The sequence below is a fragment of the Elephas maximus genome, chromosome 20 (genome assembly GCF_024166365.1).
Source record: "Elephas maximus indicus isolate mEleMax1 chromosome 20, mEleMax1 primary haplotype, whole genome shotgun sequence".
In the NCBI taxonomy this organism is placed as follows: domain Eukaryota; kingdom Metazoa; phylum Chordata; class Mammalia; order Proboscidea; family Elephantidae; genus Elephas; species Elephas maximus.
The window spans coordinates 63,515,414-63,540,588 of NC_064838.1; the positions used below are offsets into that span (position 1 = coordinate 63,515,414).

General features: G+C 38.7%; 1 protein-coding gene across 7 annotated transcripts in view; it reads right to left on the reverse strand.

Annotated features, from left to right (window-relative positions):
- Window positions 1-25,175, reverse strand: part of CFAP20DC (CFAP20 domain containing) — a 269,312-nt gene that overhangs the window by 194,416 nt on the left and 49,721 nt on the right. The window contains exon 2 of one of the 7 annotated variants that reach the window (XM_049863557.1): window positions 4,622-4,677. The exons of the other annotated variants lie outside the window; for them this stretch is intronic. The gene's annotated coding sequence lies outside the window, so the exon portion shown is untranslated. The remainder of the gene's footprint in view (window positions 1-4,621; window positions 4,678-25,175) is intronic. 7 annotated transcript variants of the gene reach the window in all.

Below are 25,175 nucleotides of genomic sequence, written 5' to 3' on the forward strand. Positions count from 1 at the left end.
AAAAAGGAGAGCCAGAAGTGGGAAAACCCTTTGAAGAAAAAGTTCTGACCACAGGCCATTAGGATAATGAGGGTACTTCAGACAGCTCAAAATGATAAATCACTACCGTTTGTTTTAAGGAATTCTTTACCAGAACCATTTTAGTGAAATTAAGTTGTTTAAGTGGTCATCTGTGAGCAGTACGGCAACTGGGCAGGTTTATGGACCAGTCTGGTGCCTCTGTTAAAACAGCTACACCTGTTACATGGAAGCTGCTCAGCATCCCTTTGCCAATCATAAATCTGGCTAAGCCCACTCTTTTTTTTGTCATTTTAATTCTACAGATTACTTAAACTAGAAGGAATGTGGGTGCACTAAATTATCTGTTTCCAATTTAACATAGAAAACACATTTTTTGAAAAGCACAAATGCTGTACTCAGTTCATATAGCAGTTTTAGAACTTATGGTTCAGTTTAAATCTTTTCTATTTGAAAGATCTACACATTATCAGAGCAAAATACCATAATGGGTAAAAGTCATAAAAGTCACTGTCTATTCTTATTCTACTTGAAATTTTGCTTACTGTAAATAAAATATCAAATATTTTATAATCTAAGTTTAATAGCAACCACTACAACACACTGAAATAGAAGTTGCTACTTAGAAATACCAAGTGATAATAACAACAAGAAACACTTATATAGGGCTTACTCTGTGCCAAGCACTGTTCTAAGTGCTTTTCCTATAATATTAACTTGTTTAATCTTCACAACAACCCCATGAGATAGGTTCTCTTATTATCCTCATTTTATAGAATGAGGAAACTGAGGCACAGAGACAGTAAGTAACCTGCTCAGGATCATAAGGCTAGTGATTGTCAGAGCCATGACTCAAACCCAAGGAATTCTGCTCCAGCATCTGTCTTCTAGACCACTAGGATATGTAGTCTCTCCACCCTTGACACTGACATTCTAACTTACGTATGTGTCAGGTATGACTTTAGAAGTGGGTTTGGGCTATTTCTGAACTTCATGACTGCACCTCACTGTTCCTTTGCCTCATCACTAGTGTTTACGGGCAAACAGGAAATACTGCCTGCAGCTTTGGTTGGGGAGGAAAAGAACAATCTAGTTGGCAGAACAGATTGGTGATGGCATTCCTTCCTGCATATTATAATCAGTCTCCTCTACCTACTTATCTAAAATCTTCCTTTTGAAAAGCCCAAGATGAACTTCTCCTGCAATAAAACACGAAGAATTATTATTAGTTTCCTGTTTCTTCCATTTATGGTGGTGACATATCTGTCATTAAAACATCCCTGAGTGATTGGTGATTTTCAAACTGTGAACTACCTTAGTCATGAGGGTACAGCTTCTAAATTAGTTTCTGGTAACTTCCACCAGTGGGTTTGGGAAAATCATTACCCTTAACACCATTGCTCTGCCAACTGCACATGACATTAACAGACCTAGAATCCAGGGTGCAGTCATCCCGCTGCAAAGACAGATGTAGGCTAACAGCACAGAATAAGATGCCAAATCGTTTTCAACTTTAAAGACGCCGGCCTTGCAAGATTTAATTAGCTTACAGTTGAGAAGTAATATGAAGCTTCAAATTATAGTTATTTAGAGACTCTTGAATTGCTCATCATTTCACATTATAAAACTACAATATAAAACTTACATGGAAAAAATTGATTAAAATTAAAAAAAAAAAATCTTTTTTTTTTCTTTCCTACAGAGAGGCAACAAAAGGAGAAGAAAGAAAACCAACCTGGGAGTCAGACGGCCCTGGATATGGCTCCACAGGTGAGATGGGGGCTTGTTAGGTAACTCCTCTGAGCCTGTTTTCTCATCAATGAATTAACACTTACTTATCAATGAATTAACACTTACTTACCTTTTTTTTCTTTACCTTGTAGAGCTGTTGTGAGAGCTAAATGAACTGGTGAAGTGATTGGTGTCATTGCTCAGTAAATTTTGGTTTCTTTATCACCCTTCCTGTTCTTCACATCAACCAGTTTCTAAGCCCTGTTCCTACTAACTATGAAAATTTCTCTGAGTTGTCATTTCTGAAATCTACTCCTCCTTCTCCTCACCTCCACTGTTGCTTTTCAAAATCCACTGTGGCTGGCCTGGATGATTGCAACAGCCCCTAACTTGACACATTGACTAGTTTATTTTTCTCTCAGTAACTTAACACATCTCTAGAAATCTCTAATTAGTTTTCTAGGTAATATCAAAATTACCACAAAGTCAGCGGCTTAAAACAACAGACATTTATTCTCTCTCAGTTTGGAGGCTAGAAGTCTGAATTCAGAATGTCAGCAGGGTCATGCTCTCTCTGAAAGCTCTAAGGGAAGATCTTTGCCTCTTCCAGTTTCTGGTAGCCCCTGGCATTCCTTGGCTTGTGGTATCATAACTCCAATTCCTGCCTCCGTCTTCACATGGTCTTCTTCCCTCTATCTCTGTGTTTCTGTCTTCTCTTTTTAGAAGGACACCAGTCAGACTGGGTTAGGGCCATGACCTCATGGAAACTAACTACATCTGCAAAGATGCTATTTCCAAATAAGGTCACATCTCAAGTGCCCGGAGTTAGGGCTTCAATATGTCTTTTGGGGTAACACAAACCAACACATAACAGAAAGATGGCCACCAGTGGTATCTTCCTAATTTACAAAGATGATGAGTCCCTTGCCTACAGAGCAATTAAGTACAAAAATCTTTGCTACTTCTCCAGATTCATCTGCCATCCCTTCTCTACTCACTGTCATTCTCCAGCAAACCAATATCCTATACTAGTGATATGGCCTTTACACGTTTCTTCTCTCACCCTAAAACGCCTTCCTACCTTTTGTGAGCTTTTCCCTGTTCTTCAGAAACATCCCCTATTCTATCAATATATCTCTAATTCCAAAAAGTACAAATAGGAACCGCCTTTTACTAGAAGGCTCCAAAACAATTACACATACTTTTATTAGCATTCTCTCATTGCATTCTATTTGCTCCATTTCATTCTCTTTGATAGGTTATGAAATCCTTGATGAAAGGAATTTTATTTTGTTTATCTTTGTATCCTCAGAGTCTAGAACAGTCTCTGGCATCTTGTATAGTACACACTCAATAGATATTATATCAGAGAATGTGTACTTTTCCCCAGTTAATCCACTCTCATCTCTGATTCAATCTATCAGCTATAAGCCATTATGATGGCAGCATATTTTGGTTAACCATTAGTTTTCCTTTCTCACAAGTTAAGAAATTCTATCAACATGGTGGACTGAGCTAATGAGTATTCCCTGCCTGTTACAAATACACAGGCTGGATAAAATATAAGAAAAATGAAGTTGAAATACATAGGTGAGTTTGAATGATAAAAGAAAGTTGATTAGATGTCAAAAACAAAGACAAAACACAAAGCCAGTCTGATCACCTCTGAGCTAATGTCAGGGTAGGGTATAGCGGGAGTGGGTTATGACCTAAATATATATATATTGGGATTAGATCCTAATATATGTCTATATGTGTGTTGTCTAAAATTATAGATAGGGTCCCAGGATATTAACAGCTATGTGGGGATAGGAGATGTGGCTTTGGGCTAAGAGAAGATAGAGCTGCAACAGAGACCCCTGCATAAACGCAGAACCTGGAACAACTGTCCCCAACCACTAACTGCCTCTTTAAATGGCATCCTAAAAACCTCTGCTTTCTGGTCCAAGGAAGTAGCAAAAAAGCTTGTCTCTGCTCAGGCTCCCGGTTCAGGAAAAAGTCTACTGTGAGAAATCAAAATCCCAAGCCATGTATGAGAATTGAGTCTGACTTTAAATTACTCTTCTGGTGAGATAATCCTAAGCAGAGAAAGACATTTAAAAACTATTTCTATATTAGTAAAAGCCTCAGGTGCTCAGCAGAAGAAAATGCAAGGTTACAGGGACATTTCAGCAACCAATGCCACAGGTACCCCAGGAAAAAACAACTAATGAAGATAAATTCACATTCCAAAATTAAAAATCACATGAGGAAGTGACACAACACGAGGGAAAGTTATCAGATATAATAAATGGGAAGATTAGCTTCTCTAGGATTTGAGATAATAGAGCTATCTGAAAGTCCCTATAAAATAAGTACGTTTAAAATTCTTATACAAATAAAAGAAGTAACAGAAACCATAATAAAAGAATAGGATATCATAAACAATAGACTTGAAAAAGAAACAGAATCCTAGAAGTAAAAAAAAAAAAAAAAACTAAAAAACCAAATCAAAAAAACAACAAAACAAAAACAATGGATAGGTAAAACAGCATATTAGAGTCAGCTAAAGAAAGAATTAGTGATCTGAGGAATAAACGACAAAACAACCGTAAGATGCCTGGGGTGAAACTGAGTTAAAAGCTTTCCAAAGTGCTTGTTTTTAAGGGGATGAGCTATTAATTTTTAACTTTGTTAAGTCAAATATGAATGTTATAAATTTAAGGGTAACTACTAAAAATAGAAATGGAATATACAATTTGTAAACTAAAAACAACAAAAAAAAACCCCAATGCCATCAAGTCAATTTCAACTCATAGCCGCCCTATAAGGACAGAGCAGAACTGCCCCCATAAGCTTTCCAAGGAGTGGGTAGAGAATTAGAACTGCTGACCTTCTGATTAGCAGCCAAGCTCTTAACCACTACGCCATCCGGGTTCCACTTGTAAACTAAAAAAAGGTTAAAACAAAATTAAGTATTACAGATAAAAACTTGAAATGCATCTAAATGAATGGCCTTAAAACATCTATTAGAAAATAAGATTAAGTTTCACAAGTTAAACATTCAACTAAAAAAAAAATTAGAAAAACAGTATACTCAAAAAAGTAGAAAGGCAAAAATTAAGAGAATTAAAATGGAAACCTTAGAGTACTAACTGAAGCAAAAATCTGATTATTTCAACCAGTGAAATAGAAAACCTATACAAAGACTAGTAAAGAAAAACATACAATCTGAGAAATAAAAGTACATTAGTATTGTAGAGATACAGTAGAGAATAGAAAGAGACTTCTACAACTCCATGCTATTAAATTTGAAAAAAAAAAATGATGATTTTCTAGAAGAATATAATTATCAACATTCACTCAACGAACAATAGAAAACCTAAAAATACTGGTAACTGCTAAAGAAATGGAGTCAATGATAAAAAATCTATTTACCAAAAAGCATTAGGTCTAGATGTTTCAAAGACAAATTCTAGCAAGCCTTCAAGGAATACAATATAGACTGTTGGAGATGATAAAAAGGGTAAAGACTCCCCAGCTCAATTTATCAACTATAACCTGGTTACTAAAGATATATAAGGAAAGAAAGAAAAAAAATCTAATTTAATTAACATATATCTAAAAGTTTCAAACAAATTAGAGAAACTGGATTTTACAATGTATAAAAATACCATACATGATGAACAACAGGGGTTGTCTCAGGAATGGAAAGATGTTTAAATATGGAAATATCTGTAATGTAACCCATGACATTAACAGATTAAAAAAAAAAAAGGTTTAAATCAACAGATGCAGAAAAAAAGCATTCAATAAAATTCAGCACACATTAATGATAACAAGTCTTAGCAAACTAGGAAAGAAAGCTCTTAAGTCTAGGACTGAGTTATATTTTTAAACCTTGTATCAATCAAGATGGATTAGGCTGCGGTAATAAAATAACCCCAAAATTTCAGAAGCTTAACGTAAATTAACATTTTAAAGTCTTTCATCACTCAATCAAAACCTGAAATTCATATATTTTTTCCTTTTATATATTTACGGTTTCTAAAATCAGGACTAGCTAAAAAATCTAGCTGATGACGTATAAAACACAGAGCCCAGGTCCTCCTACCATAACTGGCTCTGGAGCTGCGATACTAACAGCATACCTTATATACAGAAAGCAAATATACACAAGACAGCAAGAAAGCCAATGAACTGAGTCGGAACGTGCTGTTCTCCAACTTTCACTAATGTTGATTACATTTTAAATTCTTCCTAGAGTTTCACCAGATATGCCATTGCTCATTTCCTGTCTTTTAGAGTGTTCGGTATCATTGAATTCCATAAAGGGGGACACTGTAAGTAGTTCATTACCAAAGTTTTCAAGAATCATTAGTGAACATTTCTAGATAGTTCCCACTGTAACCAAGGAAGATAAACTTTTATAACATAAGCCTCTGTTCCATAAGAAATCTATAAAAACTAACTTACAAATAAGAAAAGTTTGACTTGCATACTTCTTTTGCTAAAACAAAATAAGCCAAAACTTGGTTTATACTGCACGACCAGATTTTTTTTTAAATAATGGAAGTAAATTAATTTCTATGCTCTATAAGAAATTTTCAAATAGCAGTAGAATTTTCTGGCCAAGAAGAAATAAGAGAAATGAGCAATTTATTCATTCATTACTAGCAAAGCACAAGAGAAGCCATTGAGATACAGGAGAAATGGAAAGAATTATGACCACAGAGAAGGGTAGTATATTCAAGAGTTTCAAAACTAGATAAACCAGTAGATAATGTACAAAAATTTACAGTAAGTGAAGGTAGTTTGTATCAAGAAAAACTCACAAGACCGTTACATCAACTGGGATTAAGTGTCTGAGAGGTGTCTGCAGGGTCTGACCGATAGCATGTGATAAAGTCAGGAGCACAAGGGGTACACTCGGTGCTCTGAAGATGCCTTAAGAACTCAGATCCGCAGCCCTGATCAGCCCTCAGCGATGTCCTCAAAGGATGCAGTAGCTGAAGGAAAGTAACAGCTCCACAGACCAAAACTCTGGCCTGGTAAACTGAGGTAGCAATGAGTGCAAACAATGTCTCTGCTGCCAGGCAGAATACTGGCTTCTGCTATGAAGAGGGATGTGAAGTCCACCGAGAATTCTTTGGCCAGGTACTTCTTGGGCTTAAGTAATTAATGAGCTATAGGTAGTTTTGTCTATATGTATAAAAAATGCCGTGTTTGTTTTATTCACCACAGGTTATAAACAGCTGGAGAAAAGACATGGCATCTTTTACTACTGACGAGTTCTTTGAAATGCCAGGTACAAGGTGCACACAACAGCATTCCCACCTGCCTGGAATGCTCTTTACCCGGCTTGCTCCTTGTCATTCTTTGGTATCAGTTCAGATGCTATGTTCTTAGAGATGTATACCCCGACTTCTTTTTCTAAAACGGGCCTTTCTGTATACCTTCTTATTATAATCATCATTATTAATATTTTTTGTTTTCTTTCCTGCCTCCCCTACTAGAATATAAACTTCAAGAGTACAGAAACTGTATCTTCCTTGATCACTGAAAATATTCTTAGCACCTAGAATAGTATTTGGCATATAGTGGACACTCATAACTATTACCAACTGAACGAACAAACATACTAAAGATATGTTTTCTGGGTATGCAATTACAAAGCAATCACTCAATCAATTTCTTTTCAAAGGAAGGCATTTGTAATATTTTCTTTAACCTGTGGTCTACAACTATGTTGTTGTTAGGTTCCTTCCAGTCAGCGCCGACTCATAGCAATCTTATGGATAATAGAATAAAACATTACCTAGTCCTGTGTCATCTTCACAAACATTGCTATTTGAGCCCACTGTTGCAGCCACTATGTCAATCCATCTCATTGAGGGTCTCCCTCTTTTTTGCTCACCCTCTACTTTCCAAGCATGATGTCCTTTTCCAGCAATGGTTTCTCCTGATGACATGTCCAAAGTAAGCAAGACATCTCACCATCCTTGGCTCTAAGGAGCATTCTGGCTGTACTGATTTGTTTATTCTTCTGGCACTTCATGGTGTTTAAGATATTCTTTGCAATACAATCATTCAAATGTGTCAATTCATCTTTGGTCTTCCTTTTTCACTGCCTAGCTTTCACATGCATATGAGGTGACTGAAAATACCATGGCTTGGGTCAGGCGCACTTTAGTCCTCAAAGTGCTAGCTTTACTTTTTAACACTTTAAGGAGGTCTTTTGCAGCAGATTTGCCCAATGTAATACATTTGATTTCTTGACTGCTGCTTCCATGGTTGTTGATTATTGTTCCAAGTAAAATAAAATCCCTGACAACTTCAATTTCTTCATCATTTATTATGATGTTGTTTATTGGTCCAGTTGTGAGGATTTTCATTTTCTTCACATTCAGGTATAATCCATACCAAAGGCCGCGGTCAAGTGGTCCTCATTTTCAGCACATAAGGTTGTGTCATCTGTACATTGCAAGTTGTTAATAATTCTTCCTCCAATCCTGATGCTGTATTCTTCTTCATATAGTCCATCAGACTTCTTGAATTAGTTGTTCAGCATACAGATTAAAAACCCATTGCCACTGAGTCAATTCTAACTCATAGCGACCTTACAGGACAGTGTAGAACTGCCCCATAGGGTTTCCAAGGAGCTGCTGGTGGATTCTAACTGCCAACCTTTTGGTTAGCAGCCAAGCTCTTAACCACTGCACCACCAGGGCTCCTACATACAGATTAAGTATGGTGAAAGAGTCCAACCCTACCACACACCTTCTCTAATTTTGAGCCATGTAGTATCCCCTTGTTCTTTTCAAATGACTGCCTCTTAATCTATGTACAGGTTCTGTATGAGCACAGTTAAGTGTTCTGGAATTCCCATTCTTTGCCATGCTATCCATAATTTGTTATGACCCACACAGTCGAATGCTTTTGTGTAGTCAATCAAACACAGGTAAGCATCTTTCTGGTGTTCTCTACTTTCAGCCAAGATCCATCTGACATCAGCAATGATATCCCTCATTCCTCGTCCCCTTCTGAATTTGGCTTGAACTTCCGGAAGTTCCCAGTTGATATACAGTTACAGCTATTTTTGAATTATGTTCAGCAAAATTTTGCTAGCACGTGATATTAATGATATTGTTTGATAACTTTCATGTCCCATTTGATTCCTTTCTTTGGAATGGACATGAATATGGATCTCTTTCAGTTATTTGGCCAAGTAGCTGTCTTCCACATTTCCTGACATAGACAAGTAAGTTCTTCCAGAGTTGCATCCATTTGTTGAAGCATCTCAATTTGTATTCCATCAATTCCTGAAGCCTAGTTTTTCACCAATGCAGCTTGGACTTCTTTCTTCAGTATCAGCGGTTCCTCTTCATACGCTACTTCCTGAAATTTTTGAATGACGACAAATTATTTTTGGTGCAGTGACTGTGTGTATTCCTTCCATCTTCTTTTGATACTTCCTGTGTCATTCAATATTTTGCCCATAGAATCCTTCAATATTGCAACTCAAGGCTTGAATTTTCTCTTCAGTTCTTTCACCTTGAGAAATTTCGATCATATGCTTTCCTTTTGGTTTTCTAACTCCGGGTCTTTGCACATTTCATTTTAGCACTTTACCTTGCCACCTTCTACAACTATATAAAATCCAATTGTGCCTCATATCCTTGACAATTTATAATCAATTCCCTAAGAACAAAATATCCATCAGTTTTCTCAGAGGAAATATCAATGGTTGCCTACTAAAAAAGAGAACTAACTATTGGCAATCACTAATGCAGAAAGACTAATGATATTTCACTATGGGTAAATCAAACGATTAGCATCTGCTTTAGCCTATACAGCAACAAGCACGGCAACCTGAACGTCCTGTAGGCCGACTATGATAGTTCAAGCTAAGAAACTAACAATACAATAACACCTTTGTGGCTAAGAAAACAGATATACCCATCTCCAGCAGAATTCTTTGGCTGTGACTTTCCATACAAGCTCAGTGACATACCACTTACCTCCTAAGAATCTAACGATGTTCTCTAAAGCATGACTATGAAAAGGTAAGGCTCAATAAATATTCATTGAATGTTTGAATCATTCACTAATGTTGAATTAATGAATCATATTACCTGGAAATAATATCCTTTTTTTTTTAATTGTACTTTAGATGAAGGTTTACAGAACAAACTAGCTTCTCATTAAACAATTAGTACACATATTGTTTTGTGACACCAGTTACCAACCCCATGACATGTCAACACTCTTCCCTTCTCTACCTTGGGTTCCATACTACCAGCTTTCCTGTCCCTTCCTGCTTTTAGTCCTTGCCCTGGCGCCAGTGTGCCCCTTCAGTCTCATTTTGCTTTATGGGACTGTCTAATCTTTGGCTGAAGGATGAATCTCAGGAGTGACTTCATCACCGAGCTAAAAGGAAGTCCGGAGGCCATATTCTTCGTGTTTCTCCAATCTCTGTCAGACCAATAAGTCTGGTCTTTTTTTTTTTTTTTTTTTTTGTGGGTTAGAATTTTGTTCTACATTTTTCTCCAGCCCTGTCTGAGACCCTCTGTTGTGGTCCCTGTCAGAGCAGTTGGTGGTGGTAGCTGGGCACCATCTAGTTGTGCTGAACTCAGTTGGAGGCTGTAGTACTTGTGGTCCGTCAGTCATATGGATTAATCTTTCCCTTCTATCTTTGGTTTTCTTCATTCTCCCTTGCTCCAGCGAGACCAGTGGAGCATCTTAGATGGCCACTCACAAGCTTTTAAGACTCCAGATGCTACTCACCAAAATAGAATGTGGAACATTTTCTTTATAAACTATGTTATGCCAATTGAGCTAGATGTTCCCTGAGATCATGGTCCCCACAGCACTCAGCCCAGTAATTTGGTCCCTCAGGGAGTTTGAAAGTGTCTATGGAGCTGGAAATAATATCTTTGATTTAGATTAATGTTGTACATTTGCTTAAAATATATACTTTAAAAATAATCAGGTCTTAGATAAAACAGTTCTTTGAGTGAAATTTATAGCACTGAATGCACATAGTAAAAGAGAGATCGAAAATCAATAATCTAAGCTTCTACCTTAGGAAAACGAAAAAAGAAGAACCAATTAAATCCAAAGTAAGCAGAAGAAAAGAAAGAATAAAAATTAGAGCAGAAATTTTTTATTCTGAAAAGAGAAAACTAATAAAGAAAATCAATTAAACCAAAAGCCAGTTCTTTGACTACATTTATGGAATTGATAAACCTCTAACCAGGCTAACCAAGAAAAAAAGAAGACAAAAATTGCTAATATTGGAAATGGAAGAGGGATCATCACAACTGAGGCCATGGACATTAAAAGGATAGTAAAGGAATACTACGAACAACTGTATGCCCACAAATTTGAAACTTAGATGAAATGGACCAATTCCACGAACGATATAATCTACTAAAACTCCTACAAGGAGAAATAAATAATCTGAATGGCATATGGCTATTAAAGAAATTGAATCAACAATTAATAACTTTTCAAAACAGAAAGCACCAGGTCCAGATGGTTTCACTGGTGAATTTCACCAAAAATTTAAAGAAGAATTAACACCAATCCTTCTGAAACACTTCCAAAAAATAGAAGAGTAGGGAACATTTCCCGACTCATCCCATGAGGGCAGCACTACCCTAATAACGAAGCAGACAAGATTACTAGGAAGGAATGTGCAACATTATCTCTCACGAACACTGACGTAAAGATCCTCAACAAAATACTAGCAAACCAAATCCAACAATTTATAAAAAGAATTACACACCACGACCAAGTGGGATTTACCCCAGGGATGTAAGGCTGATTCAACATTCACAAATCAATTAATGTAATTCATCACATCAGCAAGCTAAAGAAAAAAAATACGATCATATCAACATATGCAGGAAAAATATGTGACATAATAAAACTCTCAGCAAAGTAGGAATAGACAGGAACTTTCTCAACTTAGTAAAGAACATCTATAAAAAAAAACCTACAGCTAGCATTATACTTAACGTTGAGAAACTAGATGCTTGCCCCCTGAGATGAAGAATACGAGAAGAATGTTCTCTCTCACCACTACTAGAAGTGCTCCCTTTTCTATGCCAAGAAATCTGGAAGACAGCTACCTGGCCGACCGACCGGAAGAGATCTATATTTATGCCTATTCCCAAGAAAGGTGATCCCAATGAATGCAAAAATTATCAAATATCATTAATATCACTTGTGAGTAAATTTTTGCAGAAAATCATTCAAAAGCAGCTGCAGCAGTATATCGACAGGGAACTGCCAGAAATTCAGGCTGGTTTCAGAAAAGGATGTGGAACCAGGGTATCATTGCTGATGTCAGAGGGATCCTGGCTGAAAGCAGAAAATACCAGAAAGATGTTTACCTGTGTTTTACTGACTATTCAAAGGCATTCGACTGTGTGGATCATAAAAAAATTATGGATAACACTGCAAAGAATGAGAATTCCAGAACACTTAATTGTGCTCATGAGGAACCTGTACATGGATCAAGAGGCAGTCGTTTGAACTGAACAAGGGGATACTGTGTGGTTTAAAGCCAGGAAAGGTGTGCGTCAGGGTTGTATCCTTTCACCATACCTATTCAATCTGTATGCTGAGCAGGACTTTTGCTGCCTCCATCAAACAATGAATATAGAAAGAATCCCGGGATTTATTTAAGTTTACATTTACAAATTTAGTACATACTTTAATTAGGCTGTTATATAAAACCACCTCAACATAAAATATTTAAGTAATTTGTTGTTCTCACTGTATGAATATATAATAGTCATTTAAAACATTTTGAAAATACCTATATAAGTAGCCATCCAGAACTTTAAATTTTCAATTCTGTGACAAACAACTTTTTATAAAAGGCTAAATACAACGAAAGATTTAATTAACATTTTTATTTTGCAAGACTCCCCCTCCAAAAGAAAAAAACCAGTTTGACAGAATATAATTCCTTGTTTTGGCTTAAAATGATTCAGAAAGTGATTTAAATCAGATCAGGAACCATGAAGAAGGAAACCTGTGGAGTAATTTTCCATCTGATTGAAATCAAAATACGTCTAAAATAATACAGTGATATTGAATGTATCTACCATCACAGAGGAAAAATGAGATGTTCCATATATATTAATTTTCCACATAAATGATGCATATCCTTTAAAGAGCTTTTTTTTTTTTTTAAACCGAACTCTTCCTAAAACGCAGTACGTACTTCTTTGTAAAAGATTATTCTGGACATGATTCAGAAACCTTTGCCAAGGCCTGTAAATTCTGAAGCCAGCACCCAACACAGCATGACTGACTGAAATACAAGAAGCTGTTTATCCCTAATTCTGGCTTCAGAATGCTGCTGGGGCTTCTGGGGTCTCTTCTCCAGTTAACTGTGAATTTCTAAGGAGACACTTTCATCTGCCTCCATCACCCTTTTCTACCTTCTACTTTTTCTTTTTTAAAAAATCTGTCTTCCTAAGTTACCCGGGAATCAACCTGGGAAGAACTACAGGGAGAGAGAAGGGGGGAGGGGAGAGAGAGAGAGAGAGAAACAGAGAAACAGAGAACTAGCAAGCTTGTTAAATAGTTGGATTTAATTTACACAAAATTCCAAGTCAATGGACTCTGCCTGTTTTTAAAGGCAGAGCTCTCCCTGCTCACAGCCTTTCTGCTTGCTTCTGAGATTCACCACAGATGGCTGAGGGCGGAAGTATGATGGCTGGATAAGTGGGGCATTGCTTGATCTTATATCATTCTGATAAGAATTCCATGAGGCAGAGAAAAGGCATATGCCATTATCCTCATTTTTTCAAATGGAGGAGCTGCAGCACACAAAGAATGTGAAGTAACTTGCCCAAGGCACCAAGCAAATTAGTGTCAGAAAATTCAGGTCTTTGAAACCCCCGTTTCTTTTATCTTCAGATTATAAGACCACCTTTCCCCTTCTCCAGTCTTCGCCACGCATGTTTATCCAAGCACCAAAAAAAAAAAAATTTTTTTTATATATATCTAAATTGCACTTCATGTGTATGCGTTTCTAGACACCTCAACCAAATCATGAAATTATAATTTCCAATTATGTTTTCTTTTGAAATGTCAGCTTTTGAAATGGTACCTATAAATCTTTCAAACATGAAATTGGTAGGAAGAGGAGAGAATGATGATTGCAAGCAAAAACAACAAAAAATAACAAAAGTTTCAATGAGTTTGCCTGGTAAAAAAACAAAAACTTCACCCTGGGGGAGGAAAGAAGCTTCTTTTTGACAGACAATGTTCTGACTCTTTGCCTCTTTGTCCAGTAGGGGGAGCTACGGTACTATTCGTTAGGGTTACAGGAACGCTAAATCTGAAAAAAGAATCCAGTTCCTAGGATATCCATTTTCTTTTGCATTTTCAAATGGTTCTTTTCCGTTTTTGAACCGTTTTTCCTCCATACTCTGAGAGCCTTTAGACTGAACCACCTACCTCCCTTTTTTTTCTGGGATGACAGGGTTACACCTTCATGGCACACCTTAATGCCATCTGGAAGAGCATATTAGGAAGGAGATGCAGCTGCACAAAGCAGCCTGCCGTCCTCTGCTCCATCACTCAGATGGCTTCCTCCATAATCTATCAGCTCTATTTTGTAGCCGGAAACAGGACTCTCCTTCAATTCAGAACTTTCCAGAGCAACCTCGGCATATTGTCTTTAAGCTTTCAATTGTAATGCCCCAGGAATGACTGCTAATAACCTCTCATAAAAACACACCGCTGCATTTGCAGACATTAAAAAGAGAAATAAAATTCACTCAAAAATAAAGAATTAATATATTCCCAAAAGAAGGCTAAGTAATTAATTTTGAGTTGGGGAAAAAATATTCACTGTTAAGAGTCTATAGAAACCAAAGAAGGTCACCTTCAGGCCGGGAGCAATGTGTCTAATCTGTATGACTAATTTCACGTTAAACTGCTTCGGTGTCAATGAAGCAAAAGACAAAACAGTATTCACTTAAAATGTTACTTCCTTTCCAGGTTAAACGCCACACTTGGATTTTATGGTAAAAACAGGCATAGGTTTCACACTTATTGATACAAATAAACTTCACCTGTAAAAAAAATTTTTTTGTTTGTTTTGTTTTGACTCTGTAAATAAATGCTAATATGATGGGAAAAGAAAATGCGACTATTAATCTGTGTGTCTTCTGCTCCTTGGAAAAGCCCACTCCAGAATTCCCATGATAACCCACAGAGCTGCCTTTACCTATTCTTGGCTACTGGAAGTTAGTCAGCACTTTTACAAAAAAAAAAATGTGATTTACTCTTATTTGTAATTTTCAAGACACATAAGGATTATAAATAATGTAAATATAAACACAGATTTATAATGGGTGACATACACACAGCTTTGAATTTATAAAATTGGTGAAGCAGGAAATTAATTTCTTTACCTTAACAAGGAAACTTAAATACAGAGCTTTTCCAGGGAAAAGTATATAATTAAATTTACTGACTGCCTAGTATGTCCTAAGCCAGGGAAACTCCATGTGGGGTCTGTGAACTGTTTGGTACCAGTCTGCAAAGAAGACAAGCAACTCGAGCCAGAGTGTAAATCAGCTTTATCTCCAAGAACACATTTGTTTCTCTTCGCAGCTAGAATCTTTCGAAGAAGGAAGCAGAGTGTTGATTTATATCCTGGCACAAGTGCTTTTTCTCACTTTGAGTAGCACTGCTCTAGGAAGCCCTACCTGCCTTCTTATGTGTTATTTTGTTATTCATAATAGGTAAAATTTATTGAATTCTTATTATGTGCTCAACCCTTGTACTAATTTAATCCTCATAATAACCCTGTGAAATACTACTACTATTATCCCCACCCTAGAGATGAGAAAATTGAAGTACCAAGAGGTTAATTCAGTAAGTTTACACAAATACCAAGTAGCGAGTGGGGATATAAGCCAGGCAGTCTAGCTCGGGAGTATGCTCTTTTCACCACACTGCCTTCCTTCCATTTGAATTCTCACGACAATCCAGTAAGCAAGACATTACTGTCTCCATTTTACAGCTGAAAGACAACGGTGCTAGGCTGTGAGCTTCCTGATGACAGAAACCAAAAAACCAAACCCAAACCTACTGCCATCCAGTCGATTCCAACTCATAGCGACCCTACAGGGCAGAGTAGAACTGCCCCATAGTTTTTTCCAAGAAGCACCTGGTGGATTCCAACTGCCGACCTTTTGGTTAGCAGCTGTAGCACCTAACCACTAGGCAGGAGGTTTCCCCCTGAGGACAGGGGTGTGCCTAATTTGTCTCCGCACGTTCTCGGCAGTCTCTAACGAAGCTCAAGCTTGCAGGCATCCTGGGGAAATGCAGAAAATCAGGAAACACAGTCTCTACCTTCAGGACGCTCAGGCCCGCCTGGGAGTGTACTATGAGTGAGAAATGTCTTTTGTCATAAGCCACGGGGATTTGGGGATTGTTTGGTACTGTTATCATCTTCGGAAACCCTGGCGGCGCAGTGGTTAAGTGCTACCCCTGCTAACCAAAAGGTCGGCAGTTTGAATCCACCAGCCACTCCTTGGAAACTCTATGGAGCAGTTCTGCTCTGTCCTATAGGGTCACTATGAGTCAGAACTGACTAGAGGGCAACAAGTTTTATTATTTGCTGCTGAGGCACAAAACGGTTAAGCAATTTGTCCAAAACCACACAGATGTGGGCAGTCCCAGTCTAAACCAATGGGCGTTGCCTCTGTTAGCACTGTTACCCTCACCATCAGCAATGAAGACTTAGAAGCCTGGGGTAGAAGCTTTATTAGCAGCCAGACCTAAGGGGGGGCTCAACAATAGCTAGCAGAAGAGAAGAAAGAAGAGCAGGCACCCCAGCATGTGAGTCTGATGGAGATAAGCAGGATCTGAAGGTGTGGTAGGAGCGGATGTGGTGTGGACCCACACTATGGAAGACCTCAGTGAGGTCAGTGAATTAATGATTCATGTGATGGAAATTAGAAGCCATGGAAGTTTGAGGGGGAGGCAGGGAAAAAACCCTAATCAAAGAGGCAGCTAAATGGCCTTGGCTCAGCAACAGCTGTGAGGAGGCAACTGTAGCACTTCATGCTTGAGGCAGAGACCTAAATGGGTGGAAACAGTGGCAGTGTCAACAGAGGGGACAAGACAGAAGATATTTAGTGACTACCTGGATATGCAAAGTCACATATCCACCCATGCTTGTAAATTAAAGGAGAAAGGGTGGGACAAAGGGATCCTAAAGTGTCAAGTCTGGGGGATTGCCATAACGATGGTACCCTGGACATAAGATACAGATCTCACACATTTGAGTGGACCATTAGCCCTCTGTAAGTGTTCCCACTGGGCTGTTCCCAGAAAAGGACCACACTGTGGTTAGTCACTGGAGCTAATTCGGAAAAGGTCTGAACAGGTCTTAACAGGGCTCCAGGATTTGTACCTCTGGTACTGAAACACCGTAACATCCAGTTTCAACTCCAGAAATTCGGTGTAGAAACATCACATCCATGTTTCCCTCTGCACTTTTGAACGACATGCTACTTATTGCTGCGGTACTTTCCGCTTGCATGAGTTCACTGCCGTGGCCAGGAATGCGGAGTGGGTGAATCTTGGAGTAAAGGTGTGGGGAGGAAGAAGGGATGTTTCAGCTTCAAAACTTCAGCCCAACTTTTCAGCAGTCTAACCTGGTTGGAGTTGGAGAAACTGAATGGTCATTACTGTAGAGATGCTAATCTTGTGTTACTTTTTTAAATACAGAAAATGACCCAATGATGACATCTGGAAATAAAATCCTTATCAACGGTGGACAGGGAGGGCTTGTGATGCCTGGTAGGACACTGGGAACTCTGATAGAGGGGTTTCCAACTAGGAGCCAGGAGGAACTGGAAACACTTCAGGGCCTGCTAATTTATGAGACAGGGGATTCAAGGCTTATTAGAGGAATATTTGAGGGTTTGGGGAATTTAGACTGACAGAAATGGGGGGAGTAGAGAGGGTGGCAAACTGGAGAGAATCCAGGATACAAAGAATAATATTAGAGGTTCTACTCCCGGGGGCAAAACAGAGTGTTGCGTGTCCCCAGAAAGGAGTTCCATTTGGGGAGTTTCTGGAGCTAGAATTCAAGAGGTGCCAACTAAGCTAAGGCTTAGGTGAGTAATAACGTACGGAAAAGGCCACCATTCTAAACTGAAGCTGGGGGTAAACAAACCAAACCCCATGCCGTAGGGTCGATTCTGAATCATAACGACCCTACAGGACAGAGGAGAACTGACCCATAGAGTTTCCAAGGAGCACCTGGTGGACTCGAACTGCTGACCTCTTGGTTAGCAGCTGTAGCACTTAACCACAACACCACCAGGGTTTCCCAAACTGAGGGTATGAACCAAAAACTCACCAATAAAAGGACATCGCCCACTGAGAGAGTTAAATGGGAGGAAGAAGATTTGGCATGGAGAAAAATAAAGAAAACTGGATTTAAGTTAGAAGATGAAAAGTAAGAATTCACCAGTATTCTTAATTTCAAGAGATTTTTAAAATGTTACTAAATGTTACTAACCTAATTTTACTAAAACTAGAATGCATGTTGGAATCAAGGAAATGAGAAAGAAAGAATAAAGTCAAAGGCCGATGACTGCTGGATGGAAAGAGAAAAGAAAAAGATGGAATGAGAAGAGACCCAGAAGATTTAAATCAATGTAACATAGTTCACACAATACTGTAAATTATAATTTATGTACTAAGTCCCTCCATATTATACTCTAAGATTCTTTGATACCCTCTAAAAACATAGGGCCCAACATACTGCTCCTATATCACAGTATGGATCACCAGGAAGTCATACCACTGGAGAAAAACGGGTAGAAACCCTGAATGAAGCTCAGGGGTTTGGCCTTTGAAGGAGAAAGGCTTCTTTTAATTTCCCAGGAGCTATCTGTAACACAATAGAAATCTAGCCAGGCAATATTTCTGATTAGGTGTGGCTTCAGGGAAGAAACGGAAGTACCTGAAGTCATTACGGGAGTCTAACAGGAGTCTCAAATCCTATTGGAAATAGGCCTTCCTTGGAAAGCCTGGAGTTCCTCCGGTCCTCTGCAAATTAGTATTGCTTGAAGGGAAAAAAAAAAAAAAGGGTGCCCGAATTCCAAAACTGGGGATGTTCTAAATGGAAAATGTGAACTAGATAAGAACTGCAACTTTTGGCCTTTTTTTTTTTTTAAACACCTATGTGCTAGGAGCCCTGGTGGCATGTGGTTAAGAGCTTAGGCTGCTAACCAAAAGGCTGGCAGTTCGAATTCACCGGCTGCTCCTTGGAAACCCGATGGGGTGGTTCTATCTGTCCTATAGGGTCGCTATGAGTCAGAACTGACTTTGTGGCAGCAGGTTTGGTTTTGGTTTTACAGCGTACTAGCAGTCCTCACAACTGAACCAATAAGCAACATCATGATAAATGGAGAAAAGATTGAAGTTGTCAAGGATTTCATTTTACTTGGATTCACAATCAACATCCATAGAAGCAGCAGTCAAGAAATCAAAAGACGCATTGCATCAGGCAAAACTGCTGCAAAAGACCTTTTTAAAGAATTGAAAAGCAAAGATATCACCCTGAAGACTAAGGTGTGCCTGACCAAAGCCATGGTGTTTTCAATCACCTCACACGCATGTGAAAGCTGGACAATGAATACGGAAGACTGAAGAAGAATTGATGTCTTTGAATTATAGTGCTGGTGAAGAATACCGAATATACCGTGGACTGCCAAGAGAACAAAATAATCTGTCTCGAAAGAGATACAGCCAGAATGCTCCTTGGAGGCAAGGACAGCAAGATTACATCGCGCATGGTTTGGACGTGTTATCAGGAGGGATCAGTTCCTGGTGAAGGACATCACAGTTGGTAAAGTAGTGGGTCAGCAAAAAGTGAAAAGACCCTCAATGAGACAGGCTGACACAGTGGCTGCAACAATGGCTCAGGCATAAGAAAGATTGTGAGGATGGTGCAGAACTGGTCAGTGTTTTGTTCTGTTGTACACAGGGTCGCTATGAGTTGGAACTGATTTGACAGCACCTAAAAAAAAAAAAAAACAGGAGTCCCCGGGTGGTACAAAACAATTAAGAGCTTGCCTACTAACACAAATGTTGCCAGTTCGAACCCATCTAGATGCTTCCAAAAGGCCAAAGCCTTGAAAACCCTATGGAGGGCAGTTCTACTCGGCAACAAATTTGGTCTCCATGAGCCGGAACTGACTTGATGGCAACTGGTTTCATTTCGGTTTTTTGGTACAGTGTACTACAATGCCACATGATTGGCTACCATCTTAATTATGAGCTGAGGTGGCAGGATAATGAAGTTAAACACGCAAGGATCATCAGAATCTGACAGAAGTGAATTAGGGTCCCACTTCTGTTAACTGGCTGAGGAGCCCTGGGAAGGTTACTCTGAGCCTGTTTCCTCATCTATAGAAAGAGATAGATTGCTGCTGTCAAGTTGACACTGACTCATGATGACCTTACGTACAATAGCTTGAAACACCGCCTGGTTCTGCATCATCCTCACAATCACCAGCATGTTTGCGTCGAACAATGCAGCCATTGCACCAATCCATCTCATTGAGGGTCTCCCTTACCCTCTACTTCACCAAACATGACGCCCTCCCCCAGCGATTGATCCCTCTTGATGGTGTGTCCAAAGCAAGCAAGTTAGACAATGTTGTGTTGTGATACATAAGGTTTTAACTGGCTAATTTCTGGGTCCCTGGGTGGTGCAAATAGTTAAGTGTTCCACTACTAGCCAGTAAGTCGGTGGTTGGAACCTACCCAGAGGTACCTCAGAAGACAGGCTTAGTGATCTGCTTCTGAAAAGTCACAGCCTTGAAAACCCTACAGAGCAGTTCTACTCTGCACACATGGGGATACCAGGAGTCAGAATCAACTCAATGGCAACTAACAACAACAAAAACAAATTGCAGATCACCAGGCCTTTCTTCCTAGTCTGGAAGCTTAGCTGAAATCTGTCTACCATGGGTGGTCCGGCTGGTTGAAATAATGGTGGCATAGCTTCCACCATCACAGAAACACACAAGTCACCACAGTGCAACAAAGTGATAGACAGGTGGCAGTCCTCATTTATACAAGGAACCTAATAAATACCTTACTACCGAGTGGTTACGAATGTGCTAACATGAGTACCTGGTACACACACCCAAGTGCTGAGCAAATACTAGCCTCCTTCTGAGGGATGCATACTCAATCTCACTCCAGGGATTGTATCTCCAATGTCAAAACAAAAGTCCTTGGGGAAAATTAATATTTGCTTTTTAATAAAGTACATTCAACATAACTAAAATGCCTTTAAGTAAGAAAAGCTTGTGAAAGTATTTTATGATAGTATATGAAATCATTCACTCATTCATCTAATAAATTTTACTGAGCAACTATCATATGACAGGCACTGTTTATTGTTATAAAATCTCATTCAAATTTTAAAAACCTATGACATCTATTTAGTAACTTATATATTAAGAACTAGCATCAATTATACTACAATTCTGATTTTAAGAAATACTGATGTGCATTCTAGCCACCATAAGGAAAAAACAACACGTTACTTACAAATTAACACCCTAGAGAGGACTACTGAGTTTTATGTTCTTTAATTCTTTCTCTCAGCCACAAATCTGATATGTGATCTCCAGGTGCAGTGAGGGAGGCCAAATCAGTGTTCTTGGGCTTATCAATTTGATTCTATTTTTCTTCATCTTTCTTCCTCATCCAAGCAGCTGTACTCCAAGTTTATATGAAAAGGAGTGTACTTCTGATATGGTCTTTTAACAAGAGCTAGCATTTGTACAGTTCAAAAAGGGCCTGCTTTTTTATCATGAAACTTGATCCTCACATTAAGTGGGCATTTTCTCCTTTTACATATAAAGAAACCGAGGCTCCCAGAAAATTAAATCACTTGCCCAGGGTCATGGTTAACGACTGAGCTGTAACACATCCAGGATTTGACTAAAAACCCTATGCTCTTTCCTGTAGTTATATGATGAATCAAAGGACCTACTTTACAAGCATTTCAAAAGTTACCAGAAGGGAGGAAACGCACTGATTAATCATACAAAAAATGCGGCACAGAAGGGAGGGAAAAAACCTGCAAGGCTTAAAGAATTACGAAACGCTGTGAATATGATTCTCAGTCATCTGAAGGTAGATGTTCATTTTATGCACTCTAACAACCTAGTTTCTTCCTTCTTTTCTCTCTCAGTGGCTGGAAGTAGGGCAAGCAGGTGCCATGGTTTTACAGAAGCTCTGAATGAGGAGGAAAGGAAATGAACCTTTTCTGAGTATCTCTTTTAGTCAAGCCTTTGCTGCTGTTTATAGGTGTTATGTAACACAATCTGTTCAAGAGATTCAGACACAGAGTTAATACTTGGCCTAAAGGAACTTCTAGAATGACTTATGAAGTAAGATTTAATAATGAAAGTTAGGTGTTGTCATGGATTGAATTGTGTCCCCAAAAAATATGTGTATCAATCTGGCCAGGCCATGATTTCCAGTATCGTGTGACTGTCCACCATTTTGTCATCTGATGTGATTTTCCTATGTGTTGTAAATCCTGTCACTAGGTTGTTAATGAGATAGATTAGTGGCAGTTATGTTGATGAGAACTACAAGATTAAGTTGTGTCTTAAGACAATCTCTTTTGAACTATAAAAGAGAGAAGTGAGTGGAGAGACAGGGGGACTCGTACCACCAAGAAAGCAGCACCAGGAGCAGAGTGAGTCCTTTGGACCTGAGGTTCCTGTGTGGAGAAGTTCCAAGACCAGGGGAAGACTGATGACAAGGACCTTCTTCCAGAGCTGACAGAGAAAGCCTTCCCCTGGAGTTGACACCTGAATTTGAACTTGTAGCCTACTAGACTGTGAGAGAATAAATTTCTCTTTGTTAAAGCCATCCACTTGTGGTATTTTTGTTTTAGCATCACTAGATGACTAAGACAGGTGTGTTTCAGAATAGCAAGTTACAGGATGATTTTATAGTTGGATTATATTGATAGTGTCCTTGGGTGGCACACAGCAATTAAGCACTTGACTACTAGCTGAAAGGTTGGTGGCTCGAACCTATGCAGAGGTACCTTGGAAGACAGGCCTGGTGATCGGCTTTCAAAAGGTCACAGCCTTGAAAACCCTATGGAGTAGTTCTATTCTACACACATGGCGTCGCCATGAGTCAGAATCAACTCGACGGCAACTAACAACAACTTATTTATGGCACTACTCTTACCTTTTTAAACCAACAGATATATGCCACAGCAATCCATACTTATTTCCTTGAAAGAGCCAAGTGAGAAATATCAGAGACAGAGTGTTGGTGATGGTCACAAGTTTAGACACAGACAGATGAAATCACAATATATTGGGGCAAAAGTCTAAGACATGTTATACATTCTCCTGACACAATACGAAAATGAAGCATTCGATGTATCTAAGTGATAGACTATACTTGAAGATGGTAGAAATCGGTCAATCCTAATTTCACTACTGCACAGTATTCCAGAAAAGGTATAAACTAACTGCAAGAAGACTGCAGTTACAAATTAAAACAAACATGGTACATATAACAGGATAAAGGTTTCTAACTTTACTTTCACTGCCTTAGTTACTAAGGGCTCTTTTCAAAACTGGTTTTGCTTAACTAAATGCAGAAGCAGCTCTCTTATCAGACCCACCGGATTAACTGACACTCTTCTCTTTGAGGAACATACCTACTACTGTTGTCTATGGTTGTTCCCATCTTATAAAGGTTCTGACGAAGTTGTATGACAGGGCTTCTACTGCCAGCACTACAACTTGTACAAACCTATGAAGGGGATGCTGACTCAGGCCAAGGAGTTCAGGCTACAGAGAGAAAGAACATAAGCTTCATGAGGGCAAGAATCTTTGTTTTGTTCACTGATGTGTCTTCAAGAACCTAGATCAGTTCTTGATAAACAGCAAGTGCTCAATAAATACATAATAAGTGAGTAAAAGTCTCTTTGCAACACCCAGCAAGAAGAAGCTGAAGAAAAGGAACACAGCTGCCTTCCCTGTTTCAACCCCGGATGCTTCCTGGAGACATGAAAAGAGCCATAAACAAATGAAAGAATAAAAGCGTTTTATGAACTATAAAGTGTCATACAATTTAAGGAGTTATAACCTCTAGAGACATGGCTGCTGTAATGAGAGATGTTTCAGAAATTTCCAAGCAATCTCTGGCTTCGATGCATGGACTGCAAACTAGCAAGCCCACATTTCAAATCTGCCTCTCAGATTTGGCCAACAAAGCATTTACATTTTTTAAAAATTAGTTGCCCACCTTTAAAAACTGGGAAATTTCATATGAAAACCTGAATTTCTCGAGTCTCTTGAAAAAAACAGAAGGTCTGGCAAACACTGGGTGCACTTTGCGGCCTGGTAGGTCAGCTGAAACTGAGTGGAACCCCACCTTGTGAGCTCTCCGGTCTGCACAATTGCCCCGGCTCCTCTTTGATCATGTCCGTTACTTTTGATTTGACAATGTCTGCTTTAGTAAATGCCAACATATGGCTCTTCAACAGAACCCTATCTCCAACATCCAGGTCTAGGCTTTTCTGGAGAAACTGCCTTACATGAGGTTTTTAAGTAGCTACATAAGCAATTCTTTTCGGATAGAAGGGTAGATCGGTCCCAATTCCTCACCGCTTGCTCTATCCATACCCTTTGCTATGTAAGTTGTCTCTGTCACTGGTGTAAGAAGGGCCTTGGTAGCTGCTGTTTTCTCAGCGTGCACCCTAGAATGAACACATGTAGAACAGAACTTAGCCTAAACCTCAGTGAGGAACCAAGCATAGCTACATTGATGGCTTTAAGCACAGCAACCCAGGAAAGCCCAGCCTAGGTCAGCCAATCCCACCCCACCCACACATGAGAAATAACACATAGTACTTTTAAGGCTCTGAATCTTGGAGTAGGTTGTCATGCCAAAATGTTAACTGATAGAGACAGGTTCCAACACAAAGTCGTCTGTACACAACACTGTGATCTGTAGTAAATAACGCTCTATTCAGAGGGTATAATATAATTAAAGTTCATAATGTATGAATTCTGCTCTCATATAATTTTTATAAGAATTAAGCTTCATGTTTATATTCATTCGATTTGTATCACTTTAGACAAACTCAACTGATGTGAAATGATATTGATAACATTTTTTTAAAATCTCACCACTATATTTATAGACAGATAACTGTCATAGAACTATCATTAGCTCGTAATGTCATAAAAGTTTCAGTACATTAATATAATCAAGTGTTTTAATCATCTGATTCTTAATCTTTTTTGGTGGTCAATAGGGACTACATTATTTGTGAACTCATCAAATTTAAATATTGATTATTCTCATTTCTAGATTTGATGAGGCCT